Consider the following 20,904-nt stretch of genomic DNA (forward strand, 5'->3'; position numbering starts at 1 on the left):
CTCCCCCATACTCTCACTACTGCCGATGGTGCTTCTATCTAGCTGACACCGTCTGAACTAACAGCGCTCTGGTGGTAAGTCGAGGAACTCCCTCCACAAAAAAGTGTGCCAGCTCCCCCATATTCTCTCTACTAGTGATCTTTACAGACCGCATCCATTTTCAGCCGAAATGAATTAGTATGTTAAATAATCTAAATAAAAAATTCACGACGGGTTATACTACTTCATAAAATTAGCACTGAGACTAACATTGAGTATTCCAGAGATGTGGTTGGTGGTTGGGCAAATCTCTAACAGGGATCTTGAAACGTTAATATTCTACGAGTAACGAATGCATCCGGCCGCTACTCATAACCTGACGTAAGGTAAATGTAAGGGATCATCTGGGGCGGGGGACACGTTATAAAGATGTGGCCGGGAGAGAGATAGGCATCTCCCGACAACAGCTTTCGGTCCTCCAGCCAAGCGCAATCGGAGGAGTTCAAGAGATTTAGAGCTAGTCGGCCTGTAAATCTAGTCTTATCTAATGTATTATCTAAACTGGAGTCTTAGGGGGTAAATGACAAACTAATTGGGTGCATAACGAGGCAGGGGAATTGGAACGAGGGGATATTGAGAAAGAGTTGGCTCCCTGCGAGGGTATGTTTATGACAAATATAAATTTTATGTGAAATTATACTATGCTAAAAACAAGTTGATATAACTTTAATATTTTTTTTTGTTCTTTATAAAAACAACGATATCAGATCACTCAGCCACATTTTATATTAAATGAGAAGATAATAAAAGTTTTTTATGTTGAATTTATAACCTTTTTTATGTATAGACTGCTATTTGTTAAGGATACTAATACGAATAGGGAATGTGTTTTGATCAGTAATAATTGTCATATAGAATTAATTCAAGTATTAAAACGAGTGTTAATCTTACAATAACAAGCTTAGAGAGAAATTGTCTACACCTAGTGAATTTAATTTTTGTAACAATTACGTTAAGGCGTAACCAGCATACATCACTCGAGTGTTCGGCAAAAAAGTAATTACAATTACTAATTATAATCAAATGTAATAGCGATAACTTTGGTGGAACTAGTAATTGTCATTTGGGACCATTATTCCAATTACATTGGTTCATCTAGTAGATGAAATTAATAATTAAAATCGTAATTTCATTCCCCAGTTTCAAATTACATTAATCGCACAATAATTATAATTGTAATTACTTTTTGCCCAACTCTGCCACACACACACACACACACACACACACACACACACACACACACACACACACACACACACACACACACACACACACATAAATTTTAATATTTCCATTCAATCTGCTGTAGTAAAGATCATAAATATATCTGCATAATTTTTTTTTTGTTTTATCTTCTAAATATAAATTAATAAACTAGATAATAAATTGCGAGGACAAAAAGTAGAGTAAAAGTAGAAGATAAAAGAGAAAAAAAAAGAGAGCTCTGGAATAATAAGGATATCATTGATCAAAAGTGCCGCAAAATTATTTATCATGAAAATAGATCAAAACAAAGTAACCTTTCGCTGCTGAAAAGCGACGAAAGACTACTACTAGAAAGAAGTATGGGGGAAAACATGAAGTATCAAACCAGCGTACTAGAACAAGTAATTCATTTAACGATATGATCCTAAATTACTATCATTCAAACTTGATATTAAGTCTCGATACCATGGAATCTTTGTATGAAAGGGAGAGTCAGAACGACTCAATGGGGTAGAAAGTAAGATTGAATGAAGTTACTTGAACCAGAGTAAAGCCAAAGGTTTTTAAATAGAAAATCATGTATCAGATGTCTAAGGACAAGAGCTTGCAAAGAAAGTTCCGTGAATAAGCTGTGGGATAATACAAAAAATATTTTAAGAATAGAGCTGCAAAAAGGGATCAATCTATAGAATGTCAGGGAGTGCAGAATAAGGAGTCTGTTAGTGGAAGAAGATCTGGAGAGAATAACTAAAGAAGAAAGTAGCCGGTGGGAGGGACAACAGGAGGGAAATGTTTAGAAGATCTAGAGAGATAGAGCACCGAGCAGGAAGGAGGATATCCAGAGAGGTATTGGTAGAGAACCAACGAGCAAACAGGTATGAGACAAAAATTCTGTCTCTGAAGTGGTACACAACCCCAGACCATGAAAAGTAAGCGTTACTGAGCCACCATGCTCCCAAAAGACCAAATAAATAAAATTGATATACAGTTGAAGTTTGTTTAAGTAAATTGAGCTGGAAGAGGCAAGTAGTTGTAATCAGTATTATGAATTAGTAGTTATTAAGTTTTTAAATAAAGTGGAGTACCATTGTGACTTACAACTTAAGTTCAAAATTGAAATCTTATGCCACCAGCTAGATTATGTGAATTGACAAACAGGGCACCTTTGAAAGTGTTATCCAATAACAAATACTTAACCCAGGAAAGCAGTATCGATAAGTATATACTTTTTTTCGGCCAAGACTCCCATTGGAGTCCTATACTGCTTAACCATGGTTGGGGGTCAAAGTTCTTCATTTTGTGGAACCGCCACTCAATGAAAAAAGTCAACGTCCCAGGCCGGATTTGAACCGGCACCGCCAATAGACATCAAATTGGTAAGACTGTGTCTTAACCACTGAGCTATGGGCGGCCACGAGTATATACTTATATACTCAATTAATGCTTCGAGAACTTTTTGTTTTTCGCTTTTAACAATACATTCAAAATGCCAGTATACAATAAACATTAAGTTGTTTTATAGATAAAATGACATCAGAAAACAAATTTAGGGATGAGAAATAATGTTATTCTGAGTTTAGCCTGCAGTCTGTCCGATACTTGATGTGGCTTAAACATTGTTAAAGTATCTCTAAATAAAGATTAAATCTCAAGCATCAAGTACCAATGCTTTAGTAGTATTTAAAGTACTAATGTCTGGTGTGGGCAATATGACAGTGAGCGTTTAGGTCTTGAGGAGAGAAGCTGACCATTTGTCAGAATTCCAATTAACATACTTTGAAAAGGTTTCGGGACCACATCCGTTTTAACATTTGAAGAGGATTAAAGGTGTTAAATTATGGGTGGGGCTTGATAGGGATTGTGCAAAAAAAGTATTTCGTAAGATTATTTATCAAGTAACAACGGGCATACTGTAATAGGTTTCATATCCAATATATTTTCAGACTAATGAAATTTTGAGGAATCACAGAAGCCAATACTACCCTGTGTTCATTTATGATACTGAGGGCGTATACGCACTTGCAGTTTGAGAACCATGAATCACACCATCATTCTACGTCGAATGTGAAGAAATTATAATTATATTACTGAGAATTTGCTTTAACATGATTTATTTTTAATAAACTTTTTAAAAAAAATTTTAAATTTCGGCGCAGATGAAAACAGTTTACTTCCTTACTGTGTTACTTCCTTACCTTTGTTTCTTACTTTACACCAACCATATGCATTGTGTTTATATATAGTCATAATTTGGGTGGCTGTGCTCCTTCGACATTCAAGCACTCCTAGCGGGCCAGATGTGAACTACCATAAGAAGGTTTATTTATTGTTTACACGTTTGTTTATTGTTTTTAAATGATTAGCTTTTGTTCATAATTATAACTTAGGAAAGATACTTCCAATAACTTATAATAGTACACTGTTAGATTCATTAAAACTTTGGAAAGGGACATTTATTATATTCTATTGTTTTAGATAAGTAGAATAGTGTTTCTTCTTTCATGTATTTTGTTGTAGCTCTGTAAACATTTGCTTTATAATAAACTATTCCTTCAGCAACAGTCTAACTATCTACTTTCTTCAGAATTACATATATATTTTTTTAAATGTAAAAATTATATACATCTACACACATACATAATTTGTATTCATTTGTTTTTGTAAGAAGGATATCGAATAGCTCTTTGTTAAATGTGATTTATGAGGCGTATAATAAATCTAGGGGATTATATAATATATTATGGATGTAAATAAAATAAAAGATAAATAGTATAGTTTATTTTGATACATGTCATTCTAAATTAAAAGTAATGCCAAAACAAAATCAAGCATCATCACTCATACACAGCCGTCCAATTCCTAATGACAATGCGCTACCACATGACAAATTACAAGTGGGGCTGAGTAGTCCTTGTCGGACCCCTAGATCTGATAACTACCCCCAAAGGTTACGTAAGGTATAAACATACGACCCACAAAAAGACAAGAAGGAGCCCGAAGAGGACAGAGGAGACAGAACAATTAGGCTGAATGGCTCCCCGTGTTTCCTCTGCCAACGTGGAGAGACAGAGAGATCTCTAAGTAGAGATAGAGGGGTCCAGATCCTGCATCCTAATCAGCCGAGATAATCGCAGATCCAGGCAAGGTAAGGCACGAGCTTGACCTATTCCTTCTAGCTACTGCTCCTTCACTGCCTTACAGTTAAATACCTTTACCAAGGAGGCTGGGGGTAACCTGAACCAGGGCTGCCAGGTAGGGATAAGCCCATCTTGATAATCGCCTTTGTTGGCCTTGTTTAACGCAGAAAGAAAAACAAAACAAACAAAAACCTCCCCCAAAAAAAAAAAATTATTTCAACTCAACCCATTCTAATTTTTCATAAGATATTTCTGCTTGTCTTGGTGTAGATTTGTCTTTATGCAACAAAAAGAGTTTTAAAAATTAGAAATAGTGGATCTAAATTGACTTATAATTTAAATTATTGCTATTATTATAAACTTCGGAATTACTCATATTTTTGCAACAATTATCGATTCGTTTTATGATTGATGAGTTTTATATACAAAATTTATAAATCAATTTCTCAAAAGCTTTTTTTTTTTTATTTATTTATTTAAAACCAAATCAGCCTGGTAGGCCTTATATGGTTGATATAACGGTTACATTTTTTTTAAATTGATTATGGGGGGTATAGTCTCGTACAAAATACACCCCTAACTATATTCCACGTTAAATATTATTAAAAATATATTAAAAAATTAAAATAAAATAAATAGATAAAAATAATAATTCTTAATAAAAGAGAAAAGTACAGTTAATAACAAAAATAACGACATTCGTAGACCTAATAAAACAATGCTAAAACCATATAATTTTATTTATATATTTTAATTTCTTGTTTTAAACTGATTTTATTTAGCAGCCATGATAAAATATATAATAATATTAAATTTCCCAAAATGGATACAGAATTTTGGTATACAATTTCTCAATTATACTGTTACATAAAAGGACTGCCCGTCTGTGATTTCTAACAGTGAAAACTACAGGACCAATCTTTACCAACACTATCTTCATGGTCTCCAGAATGTTTAAATGTAACAAAATTAACCAATATATGCCGCTCGTATTACAGAATTCGCTTGTTACGATGCGCTAATTTCAGAGACTAATAATTCGATTTGAAAAATTATTGTTAGATAGACCATTTATAGAGGAAAGCTTCATGCTTGGAAACATTTCGCTAAGGCCCATAGGCAGGGTGCAGTATCTATAACCGCAAGTCAGTCAAAATCAAATCAAATTTTATTTATTCATAAGTATTATAATCTGCTACAACCTTGGTTGAGTACTAGTGACAAATGATCACATTCATACCGAAATTTAAATAAAAAATAAAAACATATTTATCAATTGTTTATTATCTTACAAAGAGAACTGTTTATTTAGTTTTATTTTTTCCAATAAACAAATATAAAGATAACTAAGGCATTAAAAAATCATTGAGATCAGAAAAACTACTTATATAGTTTAAATTTGCTGTAAATCGGTAAATATATTCTTAATGCAGTATATCGGTTCATAGAAAATGGTTAACTTATAACAAATGCAATAACAAGTGACTTTTTCGGTCAGTAAGATAATGAAGTGTTCCCAAGCAGAACAGTACAACGCACATTGTTAATTTTCTTATTCGTGTAACAATATATTTAAAATTCTAATTAAAATTAAAGAGAATCGTCTAAAGAGTCTAAAATACTGAAGTTTATTCTTATGTTTCGGAAGACAAAAATTTCGAAATAAATATTTTAACCAACACACTTTGTGTAGTTACTCAAAAACTTGTAGTGTTGTTTGACTCCTATGGCCAAAACTCAGTATTGAGTTAGTGAAGGATAATAAAAAAAATAGTGACAGAAAACGGATATTATTTTTAAAATACATTGATCAATAAGTAGCAAATTACATTTAAAAAAATCAGCCGGAATTGAATAATCTCTTCCAGCTCAAGATGAAATATTTGGCCGAACGAACTTCCGCAGGATATATATGTATATTAATAATAGGTATGGATTATTTAATTATGAACGTTTTATTATAGTGATACATAATTTTTATAAGATAAAAAATAATGTGCATTGGAACTATTAGGAATATAAATAAAATAAGTGTTTAGTCTAAATAAGCAAAGTACGAAATACTTGCTATAACCAGATGAACAAGCCCGGTTTCGTAGTATTTAAACACGTAACCAATTTCGATATTGACCATGCATTTAAGTATCAATATAATCTAGGCCACACTTTAAATTTCAATATAAACTAAATCACAGATGGTAAGTATCAGTATGATGCTCGAGGGATTTAAAACACATAAAGTCATTTTAAAACGGATTATCTTAATGGGCGAGTCGTAATCTAAGATTGGGTCTTAGCCATCTTGAATCATAACAGCAATAACTGAAGCTTAGTTCTAACAGATCAGCAGGATTGAAGTCAATTTAAAATAAATTGTAAAATTTCTTAACCAATAGAAATCAAATAAATAAAAATTTAGTGAAACAACATTTATCATCCAAACATGAGGTAATGATAAAAAATGTATTCACTAATCCGTCCTTACTCAATCAAAAGAAAGTTTAACAAATATGTATGTATATTTTTTCTTTTTTTTTATTGTGTAATTATTTAAATATCAATCATTTATATATTTATAATAAACGATTATAATTATTAATAATAGTGTAATTATATTATTTAATATCAACCTTAAAGTTTTATTTGGTCCTACTAAATGAGTATAATATTTGATATGTGACAGCATTCAATGCTGGAAAGTGTGTGGGCAAAGATACGCTTTGGATTGAACTAGTATGTAAAGCTAATGGACTGCTAGCTCTCCTCGCCCGTTCGACACGGCCTCATATTTAAAACTAATTGAGCCTTCAAGGTGGTCGGTGTAACCTAGTGGTTGGAACGTGGTAATACTCATAAAAGATCACGAAATCGAATCACCGTTCATAGTTTCATACCGTTCATAGTTCTGGTCCTCATGAAATACAAAAGCATCCAACAAAGTCCCAAGAAGCTGGGGCTTATAATAATTATTGTACATGCAACGTATTAACCAGTGTGAAAAGAAATCAAGTGAAATATGATGTTTCAAAATCTGAAATGATAAAATCCTAAGTTTTTATTAATATTAAAAAAAAAAATTAGCTAAATCTGACAAAGAACAAATTGAGAGCAATTACATGTTTTCTCAGATAGTGCTTCCGAAACTTAAAAAAAATTAATGGTATCCTTGTTGGGCCAAAAAAAATGTAAACCCTTGATCAGCTAAAACATGGGGCACAATTATCATTCGAGCGGTTGAATGGTGGAAAATAAGAAAAACATTGCAAATTAAATGTTTTAATATCTCAGTTTATGCACCACAGACCTGGTGATGGTGGTGTTTTCATTAAAATTATGAATTGATTCTACTTTTAAATAACATAATCGTTTTAAAAATTACCGCAAGGCGCCGTGACATTCGCAGATTAGAGCCAGGCTTAGAGGACGAAGAAAACTCTAAGCACGATTCGTGGGAATATTAAGCTCTTGCCTTGTACAGACTATGGTACCGAGACAGGCAAGACTTAAACGTGAAGATGTTAGCTGAAAAAATATCCTTCACAAGAAGACGATTCCTGTGGGATCTCCAAACCAACAAAAAAATAGGGTTAACATAATAATAATGCCATGGAGAGATCTCTTTAGGATTAAGAAAGCTTATCCCTCAAGCTCTTGTAGCAGTTTAGCTGGGACCATTGACATTCAATTGACCTCCGCCCTGTTTTCTCTAATGTCACCGGACCGAAGCTGTTAGAGCTCACCGATCAATCTCCGAAGAGCTGGCTCGCGTGACTATCGAATTTCACCTGCCGACCTGTCGTAGCTCAGAGCTATTGATTGCCCGCTCGGGATTAAGATAACCCTCGCTATAAAACAGACCCTCCGCCCCAGTGATTTGTGACCGACTCTCTGCTCCTGACCGACTCCTGACATCCCAGTGTGCCTATTTACCTACCCGGGATCTGCACCATTAATTTTGCATGCGAAACTTCCCAAGACCTTTGGGATGAATTGTTTCTCGAGAAAACACCATCCATTACAATCAAGGGGGTATTCAACGTTGAGCAAGGACTGTTTAGAAATAAATGATCGCCTTGGCGACATAGATGGAGATATGTCTCAAAACTTTTCTCTCTTTGCTGTATGGAACTGCTGAAGGACTTCTGACTTATTTGAGTGATACATGGATCATCAATGTTATCTTTAAAAAAAAAAAAAATAAGTTTCAGAATTTGATACATCACAATGACAAAGGATGAGGTTAGGGACAGATAGGTTGCACTCTTCTTTTATTTCCCTATTTAATCTGAACATAACCAGTCTATTAAAATATTTAGGTTTTGTATAAAATGTTTTTTAAATACCTTATTCTCCTTAATTTTCTTTCAGAAATCCTTGAATACATTTTAGGAGGAAGAATTTGTAAGTATGAAAAGTCTGAAGAAGTTTCATTACAGTAATACAAATTAATGAAAATGATATTCTTACATCAAAAAAACGGTTCATGAAGTTCCACTTCCAGTTGCCGACAGTTAAAGGAGCAGCAACCCAACCTCAACCCGAAGACTGAAGCCCAGACTCTGCAAGACATTCTTTAAGACATTAATAAATATAAAATTAAGTCATAATCACACTACCTCTATTTTACTTTTTATTATTACTCATTTTATTAATTCATTATTATTATTATTATTATTTTTCTATTTTCTTCTCTCGTCCCTTTTTCAAATAAACTTGTTTCTTTTTACTATTAGAGGGCAATTGTTTGTTTTATTTAAGTGTACAAATATCATTATTTTTTGTTATTAATTTTACTTTCCTCTTTTAATAAGAAGCATTATTCTTATCTATTTATTTTAATTTTTTTTCTTCTTTTAATAATAAGATTGTATATAGTTAGGGGTGTCTTTTTTACGAGACTTTTTTTTAATGTGATTAATATGATCCACTGAAAAAACATGTTATTGCTTAATTTATAAGGTGAGATGAGCACATCAAACAAACTTCATTTGTTAATAAAATGAATTTTTAAAAATTCGTTTCTAAGCACCTTCTCATTTCTTCTATTAACATTATTACAGAACGACCATTTGATTGAATTAACAGTTAAAATTAAGTGTTTAAATTTGACTTTTGAAAAAGAATATCTTTTTAATATAAAAAAATGATAGCATTTCACATTTTGTAAATACAAGAGGATTTATTTTTTTTACTCTAGATTTATCTTATCTTATAATATTGCGCGTAGGTTGCTATGAATTGTATTTCTAATTTGAAAAAATAACTTAAATAAAAAAAGTCTTTTATCAGCTAAATTCCATTTGCTTATCGTAGTAATCTGAGTCAACTAAAAGAAATTTTCCTAACATTTCCGAACAACTAATACTATATGATTCATAGAAGATTTAAACAAATAAAAAATCGCCAAAGATTTACAGAATATTGACAAGTATACTCTTAGGAAGATAGATTTTGTTCAATGTTATCTAAACCTAAATACCTTAATACATAAAACAATAAATAACAACATAATTCTAACTTATTTTATTAAACATACTACTAAAAACATATCTGCTAAATAATAAAAATCCATTAGTAAATATATCTGTTAAGTATACTTAATAAGCAATCATTTTTTTTTCAGGAAATGAAAAAATTTTGTCGATGGTATAAAAAACGAAAAAATACTTCGAAGTATAAAGTATACTTTTAAAATACAAAAAAAAAATTATGTATCTCTCATTAAATTTTAATTAGGAGATCAGCTAAATAACGTCATGAAGAAATAAAAAAAGAAGTAATATTTGATTATTGTTTAAATGTTTTGTGATTGAAGGTAGAATCAATTATGCAGGAGATTATTAACATTGTGATAAATTACTCAATTATTATTGCTGATTGGCTCGTAAAAAAACACTCAAACCCCTTGGCTAACTTAATAATCGAGCAGCTATCAAACCCTGATGAGATCATCCTCAAACGGCAGCTTTAATGCAAATCGAAGGCTATCAAGATATCCTACGGTGAAGATAGTGAGATGCACAACGATCTAAAAGTCAATGGGGCTATGGTTAAAGGTGATCCGCTATACCCTTATTGGTAGTCTCGCAAAATTTACTCGCATAACTTTATGAATATTTATTTGATCGCGAAGAAAGTAATAAACTTATATGACATGACAAGAATTTTGCTTTTTTATATCCAAAAATACCTAGCTGTTTCTTTATGGCTATATTAGGAACCAGCGAATCCTGAAACTACACAATAAATCACTATTTCATTATATTTTGTTTTGGAACGCCTTAAATATTTTTATATCACTTTCAAGTGTTTAATTAAAATATTTATTTTTTTTCTTGAAAACTATTAAACATTTTAGAGAACTATTAAAATTGTATATATGTATAAGTGTATTTAAGATGTTATTTACTTTAGTTATACCTTATTTTACTATTTTTTAACTCATCCACCTATGTTTATTTACAATGTAGATATATTATTAGTATCAATTTTAGTTTATAATTATTTATTTTATTATATTTTTATTATTATTGTTATTTATTTACTTTTTTTTTAATTTAATACATAAGTATGGTATGGTTGAATACTTGCAGCCTTAAAATTTATTGCCCTTGAGTGTGGAAGACAGTATTATTTCAATAGAAACTTAATATTATAATAAAAAAAAAAAAAGAGAAAACTATTAGTATTGGGGAAAAATTTGCTCTGTAGTTGAAAAAATTGTACATAAATAATCGAACACAAAAGTACGATTGTAAAAAATATGGCTATACTTCATCATATTCTTTATAAAAATAATTACGTTAGTAGTGAAACACTTATTTCACAGTTTCCATTTTTATCAAAAATATTAAACGGTTTTGATGCGATAAATTGTTACAACCGATTGACAATAATCCGAAAAACTTTAATTTAGGCACTGAAGCCATCCTTTCTCGTTTCGTGTAAGGATTTTTATTTTTACAAACAAAGTATTCCATCCTCGACCAAATAAGTTTATTCAGTGGTTGGATAAAGAATATTTTCAGCGATTCTGACACTGTAAAAGTGGTTGCTGAATTAATTTTAAATTTAATTGGACCTAAAATTTAGGAGTTAGGCAGCAATCTCAGTTTCTGTTAACCTAGTTCACAAAACTGTAGACTAGAAAGAGGCCGCTAGGTTACCGGAGTTTTTCTAAACTCTTGGACAAATCTAAATTATACTAATTTTAGTTTTACTAGAGATTGGTGCAACCGACCCTTAGTGTTTATTCTTCCGATTGATAAGTTTATTTTATATATTAATAGATTGCTTACGACTAGTAATGCTTCCTCTATTTTTATTAAAAGAAATTTAACACGATAATAATATAAAATATGACCAGGAGACGATTTAATGTACATCAAGACATTTATCTCTTTTTTTAATTATAATTCTTCAATATATTCAATAAAAACATTGTTTATATGTTTTTAAAAAAATTCTTTATAGTTTATATTAATTAACTTTAGGATGTGTAACTGACTATTTTTCTAACGCGCGGGTTCTCCATGGATTAGCTAAAAAGAAATATTAGTTTTCTATTTACAAGAAAAAAACTGAAAACTGTAGGCAAACCTAAAGTTTTAGAAAAAATAATATCTAGCATATGATGCTGTATGGTAACGAAAACGACGACGTAAAACGAATAAATAAACAAGTATTTTTGTTTTTCATGGTTCTCACGATAAAAGGCAGTTATGACATTTACTTACCTAGTATGTAGCGTCAAAGTAGGGTAGTAGCGAAAACCGGGTGTTGCGCGTACCGCACCAAACGTTTGAAAATAATTAATAGTATCTTTTTATGTGTAGGAAGCGTGTTGGCACTGTGGTTGTTACTAGCTCCAAGGACCCGTGTTCGAATCCGACTGGGCAGACAATTTTTTTCTATTACGCTGTAGCCATGAGTCAATCCTGTGGAGCCCTCCTGAGGCCCACCCAGCCTTATAAATTGGGTACTACCCTTAATGGGGTAAAAATTTGGGGGTCAAGCGTGATCCTAACTAAATCACCTTTTTGCACAACCGTTGGTCTAGTAACTGTATTTCCTTATAAAGTACTGCACCCTTAGCCCTTCCTGGGTCGTAGCAGTATAGCCTTTAATTTAAATTTTTCATGTATAAGCTGGGATATTTCACCGCAGCAACGAAGGTTTTCGACAGGATGTAACAAAGAAAATGTTAAAAGGCAACCCAGAGCGAGAGAGCTGTACTTTGAATCTGCTGTCAAGAGCTGTTTTTAGCACATCAAGATAGCACTGGGACCTAAGTTATCTTAACCCTACTCCTAGGAATGCCATTCTTACCTGCTAGGATCCCAGCTAATAAACAACAACAGCGCAAATATTTTAGCAAACATAAATATTCTGTATCTAATCCCATATTTCAAACACTATAATTGAAAGTAACCGCAGTCAACAATTCTTCGATTTGTTTATAGGGATAAACCGAAATGGTTATTAGAGTAATAAATAATAAATGCCACTGGCTTCTACCCTAGCCATTCTCTTTTATAAACTGGTTTTATATGACTTGTCATATTTATTTTATTTTTCAGGTACGTAGCTTTCCAATCTACACAAACACTGATTAGATTATGAGAAAAATTAAACTTAATTTGACTATATTACGGGTAGGAACGTATAGGGTTAAACTTGGTACACCATAGTCTATGGAATTTCAAAAGCTTTTATCTTGAAAACTGTTTTGGGGATAAATTACGTGCCTTAATACAACGAACAACCTGGAGCACATCGTAGCTGAACTGACTAATCTCGCGATTGACGTCAAACTAACCTGGGATGTACTGAAAAGTAATTTTCTTAACTTGTTGATTTCATAGGGTTTTTTTGACGCACGGTTTCGCTAATTTAAAGAGCTCAAAATACTGTCGTCGGTTCATGGTGTTTTACAGCTTCCTATTTGTTAAATATTTTTTTATAAATAAAGCAGATACTATTTTATAAATGTTTTTTTACATTTTTCTTTTTTTTTTTTTAAACTTAAAAATTCTCATTTCGGTGAGAATTAACCGTATATTAAGAGAATCTTACATATTTATAACCTAAGAATAAAATATATAAATAAATAACTATAACCCATTGTTGATAATATTAATAATATTATCATTATATTAACGCATTGTTCGACGCTAATCTATCAACTTGTGTATTTACTAAATCTTTTTTTTTTTGTGTATCTATAAAAACAATCTTTAAAATGGCAATAGATTCAACGTTTTAAAACAAGTATAAGCTGAGATACAGCGAATTCCCAATGAATGTGCCTCCTCAGACTGTGAGCTGTTTCGCACCTTTTCATTCACTTCTATTTCCACCTATTTTACGGATTAATTGTCATTTTGTTTAAAAAATAATTTTTTCAGGAATAAAGGTTAATACACATCCCTTTATGATACTAAAACAATCTTATTCTAGACGTTAAAGCAACGTTCTGATAAAAAGTAATTGATTTTTTATTTTTCTTATAAAATGATCATAAACAATTTAGGGATAACCGTTTCACATATTTCTGGAATAAATCATTTGGATATTCTAAAATTTAAATAACAATATAATTTATTTCGACGAGAATATTTTTAATATAAAACAACATTCTCTAATCAAATAAGTTGGAATATTTGGCGATTCACAATTCTTACAATAAGTGATCTGAATAAATGTTTTGGATTAAGCAAATATAAAAAAAAAATACCAGTAACAATTTATTACTTACTTTCGTATGTACTATATTTTAACTTCAAATTTGTAGCCGTATATTACAAATGCTGGAATTTGGAATCCGTAACTATTACGAAATTATGAACCTTGTAACAACTTAAAGGCGGTGTGAAGAAATCGAAACCGTCCGTGTAAATGCAAAGAATGCCTGATTAAATATTCTCGAAAAAGCGTGTCCCGATCCCTAACCCAATTCAGAAGACACAATTTTTTTTCTTTCCAAGTACAAGTAAGATTGTAAATGAGGACTGTCGTTTGGAGTCCTTTGAAATATTTTCCTTGCACTACATCCCATTGGATTTCATAACAGCTGCAAACGGCTGCGTATATAACACTGCTTAAAATACTTTGGTTTTTATATTTTTTTTTATTTCAGTACCTGAAAAAAACTGCATTTATATTTATACGTTTCATTAATGTTTTATACCTGCGTTAAGAATCTTTAAAATGTAAAAGGAAAAGATATGGCCTACTTACGACATTTGAACACATTAGACTTGTGCAGTTGGTTTTACCTAGAAAAAAAGAAGAAAATATTAATAATAAGTAATTAATAAAGTAATGAAGTGTTTATAGTTGACAGTAGATCGATACGAGGAAAAGAATGATAAATAAGCGATGTGAAATAATACACAAATAAGTAAAACTTATTTATTTGTGCCGACATTTCAGCCGGAAACTAAAGTAATCTCGTTTTGTTATTCAGCCCTGTTGAAGGCACGAAGTTGAGGTGGAAATTCAGCAAAAATAAATAATTTTTACTTATTGTGTATGTTTACTGGCCGTGCCCCCGACCATCTTCTCATCATATCAAATTAATAAAGTTACTACACCTATACTTAAAAATATGAGATTTTTTTATTGCGTAATATTACATCCTGTCAAAATTAAACTTAACGTAAAATAGCATCAAATGCTCATTCTTCCATATTTACATTCAGTCTGGAGAACACCAAATCGAGTTTGGCCTCTATCTGGGAAGGACAAATCACGATCCGGCAAGATCCTGCCGCTCTTCTTTTAACCACGCCACTGGTATAAAAAGCCAGTGGAGGTTAAGTAAGTGCGCTGGGCCCAGACGCTTAGGACGTGATTGGAGAATCTGACCAGAACTCCCAAACTATGTACAATCATAGGATGAAAGAATTTCTTTCGAAATGTTGAGAATTTGGATGTAATAAGTTCTGAAACAAATAATATATCAATTCGTGAAGTAGGATAATGTTGGATACATAGCAAGGAATATTGACAACGAAATACTTTGGGCTGCAAGGATTGTACATGTTTTAGGTAAGAAATATTAGCTTTCCCCTAGAGTTGTAGCCCGTAAGCCCAGATAGATTTTAGAATTGTCTTGTAAATAAGTAGTAATGCTAAGATTTCCTATTTAGCAGCAGTGCTATCGTATTGAATTCATTTAATTATCTCTGAACATATATAGATTAATTTAACTATATTACAATTTAAGCTTAAAGTAGATTTGAGTGAATTTGCTAGAAGATACTTTTAAAATAATGTCTAAGGAAAATTACAAATAATTAACGTTCAAAGGAAGGCTATATATCACAGGAAATCCAATAATTAAAAGACAAGACGAATTATAAAAATGTTCAGGAATACAAAATCATATTATTTTAGATGAAATTTAAAATTATCTACAATTATTTTATTATATTCATAGAATAATTTGTCAACACAAATTTTATGAATTAAATATTTTTAACAAACAGAACATTTCACGATGATTTTTAATCAGATTCATCTGCACTCTGGGAAAGAAAAATTAAAAAATAATGTTTCCCGTATTTTTGCAATAAAACCTTAATCATCATAAGAGGCACGTAAAACTCCAAGGAAGCTTGTTGTTTTGGTGCAACCAGGCTCTTTTATTTTAAGCCTAATATTTAAACTTAAGAAATCGTCTAGATTTTCAAAAGTAATATAGAATTCAAGTTATAGTAGCTAAAAAGGTACGAAATACGCAATTAAATAAGTCATTTTGTGTGAATAACTGAATTAGGAAGATGAGATTTTACACTAACTCAGGTGTGTCATGTTGTTTCTAATATATTTTTCTCAAGCATAACATTATCACATTGATATATATATGCAACGTTGTGTCATTTCCTTATCCCCAGGAGTTTAAAAATCGATGCTGACGGCACGATGTCATGAAATAAAACATTTATTTTTTTTTTAATTTTCAGATTTATGTCATTCGTACATCTGGGCATTGCAAAGAACAATATTCAACAAAATCTCTTTCTGGACTTCCATTTATCTTATGTAAGTAATAGATGATATGTAGCTGAGGGAGTCAAGCGGGCACTCTGGCCTAAGGGGTCGACTTTTATTTCTGTGGCGGTCCCACAAAATGAAAACTTTCTAACCATGGTTAGAACAGTTTGGTTACCTCTACTTCCCTCCCTCCTCCCCTCCCCCGTATGCCAGAAACGACCGGGAATGGGGTCATAAAAAACAAAGTGTAGAAGATAGTGGCCGTTATAGTCGAGGAAGCTCAGCAGCATCGAAAAACCAGTGGCACTAGTTCGATTCCGGCCTAGAAGAGTTAATTTTTCTGTTGTGCTACTCCCACGAAATGAAAACTTGATTATATCACCCTACTTTGAGCATGTCGATTACCTATAAGATGACCTCCCCCTTCCTATGTCAGATATCACAAGGATGACCAAGTTGGGGAGGAATGTTTAAGCAATATAGGCATATAGCAGCAAGCGGTTGCCGTTCCTCAATTATAAAATTTTTCATAGTAATCGAAACCCCGGATTCCAAATCTGAACCCAGCAAACGATCACGCTTTTGAATATTTTGGGTCAAGTTTCATCTATCGGAGATAGGAACCGAAACACTCTGACCCTAGGGAACCCTTAATGCTGCCAAATAGGTGTCATAAACAATAGAAATCTTCTAGCCTGATCTCTGGCGTATAATCTGCCCCAGAGTACGGGAGCATTGGTACGCCCAGCCGTCTTTGTTATTACCTATAACGGATAGCTCATTCACGAAATCTTGATACTGGGCTCTCTATGGCGAAACCAGTTCGGTCATTTCTGTTTTCGATCATATCTCCCAGTCATAACAACCTCTTTACATAATGATTTTTCTTTTTCTTTTTAGCTGCGTCTTAAGCCAATGGTCGGTTCCGTCGGTATTATTAGTTTATCGTGGCATCTTAAGCGGTTATTTACTAGACATTGAGCAAATCAGAAACCCGTTAATATAAGGAAAAATAGGATTTTGAAAGTAGCCGAGTAGTTATGGAGGGTTACGCTGAACGAATTGGCCTACTGAACGCAGGACGTAACCCTAAAGAACATAGGGAAGTAAGGGAAATTAAAGTGAGCTTGATATGATCTTCAATATACGCATGGCTATCAGAGTCAAATCAACTTTCGGGTTTGGTAATATCTGAAGAGACTCGATTCATTCTGTTGTCACTTCAGATAAAAAAAAAAAATTGTTTTCCGCATACAGTTAACAAAAACAAACTATACATTTTAACAAAGAGGTGTAATTTTAAAAAACAATACTATAACAAAAACCATTATTTCCATTTTTAAAGTTTTTTATCCTTTTGAGAGCAGTTCAAGAGTTAAAAAAAAAGCGCATATGAGATTTTTGGACCAGTTTTAATAGGGAGGCTAAAAGAAAAAATTATAAGAAATTTGAATTTGATTCTGTATAAATTGAAAAACGGACGATTTTTCTCAAACATTTAGGTCCGTAGGTCATTATGAAGGGGACCTCTAATTTGATGTATTCAATTTTAATATTTTCAATAACAGGCAACTCATTAGTCAATAAGATTTTTATATCAATCAGATTAAGAGTGTTAAATAGTATAATCTGATCGATATAAATGATTAATCGATAATGGAATTGACTAGCCATAACTGAAAAATTTAAAAAAGGATACATCAAATTAAGATCTTCTTGATAATCAGATAAGAAATTAATATGTAATATATTAATTAACTAATAAATATTTGTCATTCAATTAATTATAATATTTGAAAAAATAATCTCCCAGCGGCATCTCAAAGACTTATCAGCCATCTGAACACCCGTTAGGAAACTTTGACCCTATACCATATAAATACAAAGCTACTGTAACAAAAAATATAAATATCGAACAGAGAAAGTAAATGAATAATTTCTATCTACTCTGTATTGTGTAAATTATAAATTATACCAAATATAAATTCACTGCAGCTGTAAAATGGATTGAAAACCAGCAAATATTTCGAAAACGTAGGAATATCAGGCATAAGTAAGAATAGTAACCACAAAAACCTCTTCCGAAGTTTCATTCAATTACTTTGGATAGTCGAGAGAGCTCTTACTCCAAGAACTTTTTAGTCTCCTCGCATTAAAGGACGTCACTCTGATTGCCAAAAAGTACAACAAAAAAGATCCATATAAAACAATCAAACATATTTCTACTGATAAAAAAACTTTTATAATAAACAAATAAAAATGAATATGCCGTCCACTGATGAGCAGTCCACCAACACGTTGTCACTTAAGCTCCATTATCCTGTAGTCCAAAAAAATATATAATTCTTAATTTTAATATTCCAAAATATAATACCAACGCATAATTCTAATGACAACTCATCTCAACAATCGTTTAGTAGAATACTTATATTTCCATTAAGATAATTCTTTCGAGATGTCTTCAGAATGAAGAATTCATTTTTATTTTTTAGATGGTATGAAGTTATTTTCTGAGTTGTTATATCCCATATTATTATACGCTATCTACCTTGAGTGATGACATGTTTCTTTTCTAAAAATTGAAATATAATAAATAAAACCTATAATAAAACAGGAACTATTAAATTATTTCTTCAGAATTTATTTAAAATATAAATTATTCATATAAACAACAATGATTTACAACGCTGAATATTTGCAAATTATTACATAGTAATACTAATGAAAATTATTTTCGATTTATATCGAATTTGATTTTAATAATTTATTTTAATGCTAAATTAACAGTCTCACCAATTTATAAAAGTAGTCACTAAATTCCTTGATAATCCGCACATGTAACAAGTTAAAATAATTATTTTTTTCATAAAATACTGAAATGTATATCTTTTTTTTTTGTTGAAACCTTGAGGGCAGACGACAGATATGCAGCTAACCTGAAAAAGGTTGGTACGAAGGAGATTCCATCATCACCAAGAGTATCTAAATTTCTACATGGACTTCGCATACCTCCCTCTTACGTAAACACTTAAAACATATATAACAAGAACTGGAAATCTGTAATAGTTACTGGTAGATTTATAAGGTCCCTTGACGGGTACATCAAGACTCAAATGAGTAGTAAGATAGCCTTAGATGGTATGGTCAAAGGATGCCGCCGTCCCCCCAACTTTATTATACGAGGAATCGAATGTAAGACAGGGGAAACTTGTAAGATCAGCATCTGAACGCAATCCAAATATAAAATAGGTGTTGGCAATTATAAATGTCATAATTAGGAATAGCAAAGAAACGTGATTTACGCGTTGTCTAATTTACGATTACCTCTGGATCATTATAACATATAACACTGATTCTTATCCTTAGGTATTATAGCCATATTGCTCATAAGTGTTCATTCAACCACAACCAAGAAGTTTAAACAAAATTTATTACCGCAGTTCATCATAGTAGAAACTCTGGCTTTACAGAAGTATGTATTTAGGGAGAGCGGTAGTCACGGGGTAAGGCGCGTGGCTACTAACTGCAAGGACCTAAGTTCGAATCCGGAAATGGTTTTCAGTTACATGTAGCCGTGAGTCAAATCCTATGGGTTATGGAGCCCTTCTGGGGTCCACCTAGCCTCATAAATTGGATACCCTTAATTGGGTAAAAAAACTAGCGGTCGAGCGTGATTCTGACCGAATCACCTCCTTGCACAACTATTGGTTTAGTAACAGTACTTCTTTACAAAGTACTGAGCCCTGACCCTTCATGGGTTGTAGTGGTAGAGATTTAAATATATATATATATTTTTAAATGTATTTAGGAATTGTTTTACTTTGTGATTTGTCAATATGATGATTGATTTCTAAATTGTAAGTTTATTTATGTCTTCGGGAAATTTTTACTTACAGATGTCAAATAAAAATGTTTAAACTAAATTATAATTACTTCATATCCTTATTAAATCCATTATTATTTTTGATTTAGAAGTATACTATAAAGATTATAACCATCCTCTTCCCATTCTCAGTTCTTTGTAACGCCACTCAAGTGTGCTCACTTTCTCTTATTCTGTAAACCATACCTCTAACATGAGAAAAACATGTTGCTGGGTTATTTAAGTATAGAACCATCTAACATAATGTATTACAGTTTAACTTGTAATAAACAATGACGGTAGTGCCTGACTTGAAGTTTGAGTCCAGTCACTTGCCAAAACTAAATGTCGACGGCAAGAAAGTACATTCATTAATTCTTCGGGTACGTAAGGGTGATGATCACTGTTATTGTGGAGAAAGATTAGATCAGCCCTTTTCGATGTCATCGATGTTTTGGAGATCGACATAACAAATAAATCTTTATGAAGGAACAGTGGAAGCTAACTTAATCGGTCCTCCAGATCAAACGGCTTATAACATAAAAAAAATTATTTCTCCACAGAAATGGCTAGATTTCAACATTAATGCTATCATTAAAACCAGATTATTGCCAAGTCAAAGGCCTGAGTCTGGAAGAGAACTGGATAACCCATTTGTCC

The 20,904-nt window shown here is 31.9% G+C and overlaps 1 protein-coding gene across 1 annotated transcript in view; it reads right to left on the reverse strand.

The window, feature by feature from the left end:
* Positions 1 to 20,904, reverse strand: part of LOC106682931 (Krueppel-like factor 3) — a 310,001-nt gene that overhangs the window by 224,642 nt on the left and 64,455 nt on the right. The window contains exon 2 of the mRNA XM_067050796.1: positions 14,622 to 14,659. The gene's annotated coding sequence lies outside the window, so the exon portion shown is untranslated. The remainder of the gene's footprint in view (positions 1 to 14,621; positions 14,660 to 20,904) is intronic.

The sequence above is a fragment of the Halyomorpha halys genome, unplaced genomic scaffold, assembly GCF_000696795.3.
Source record: "Halyomorpha halys isolate HHAL.00 unplaced genomic scaffold, Hhal_1.1 Scaffold452.1, whole genome shotgun sequence".
NCBI classification, from domain to species: Eukaryota; Metazoa; Arthropoda; class Insecta; order Hemiptera; family Pentatomidae; genus Halyomorpha; species Halyomorpha halys.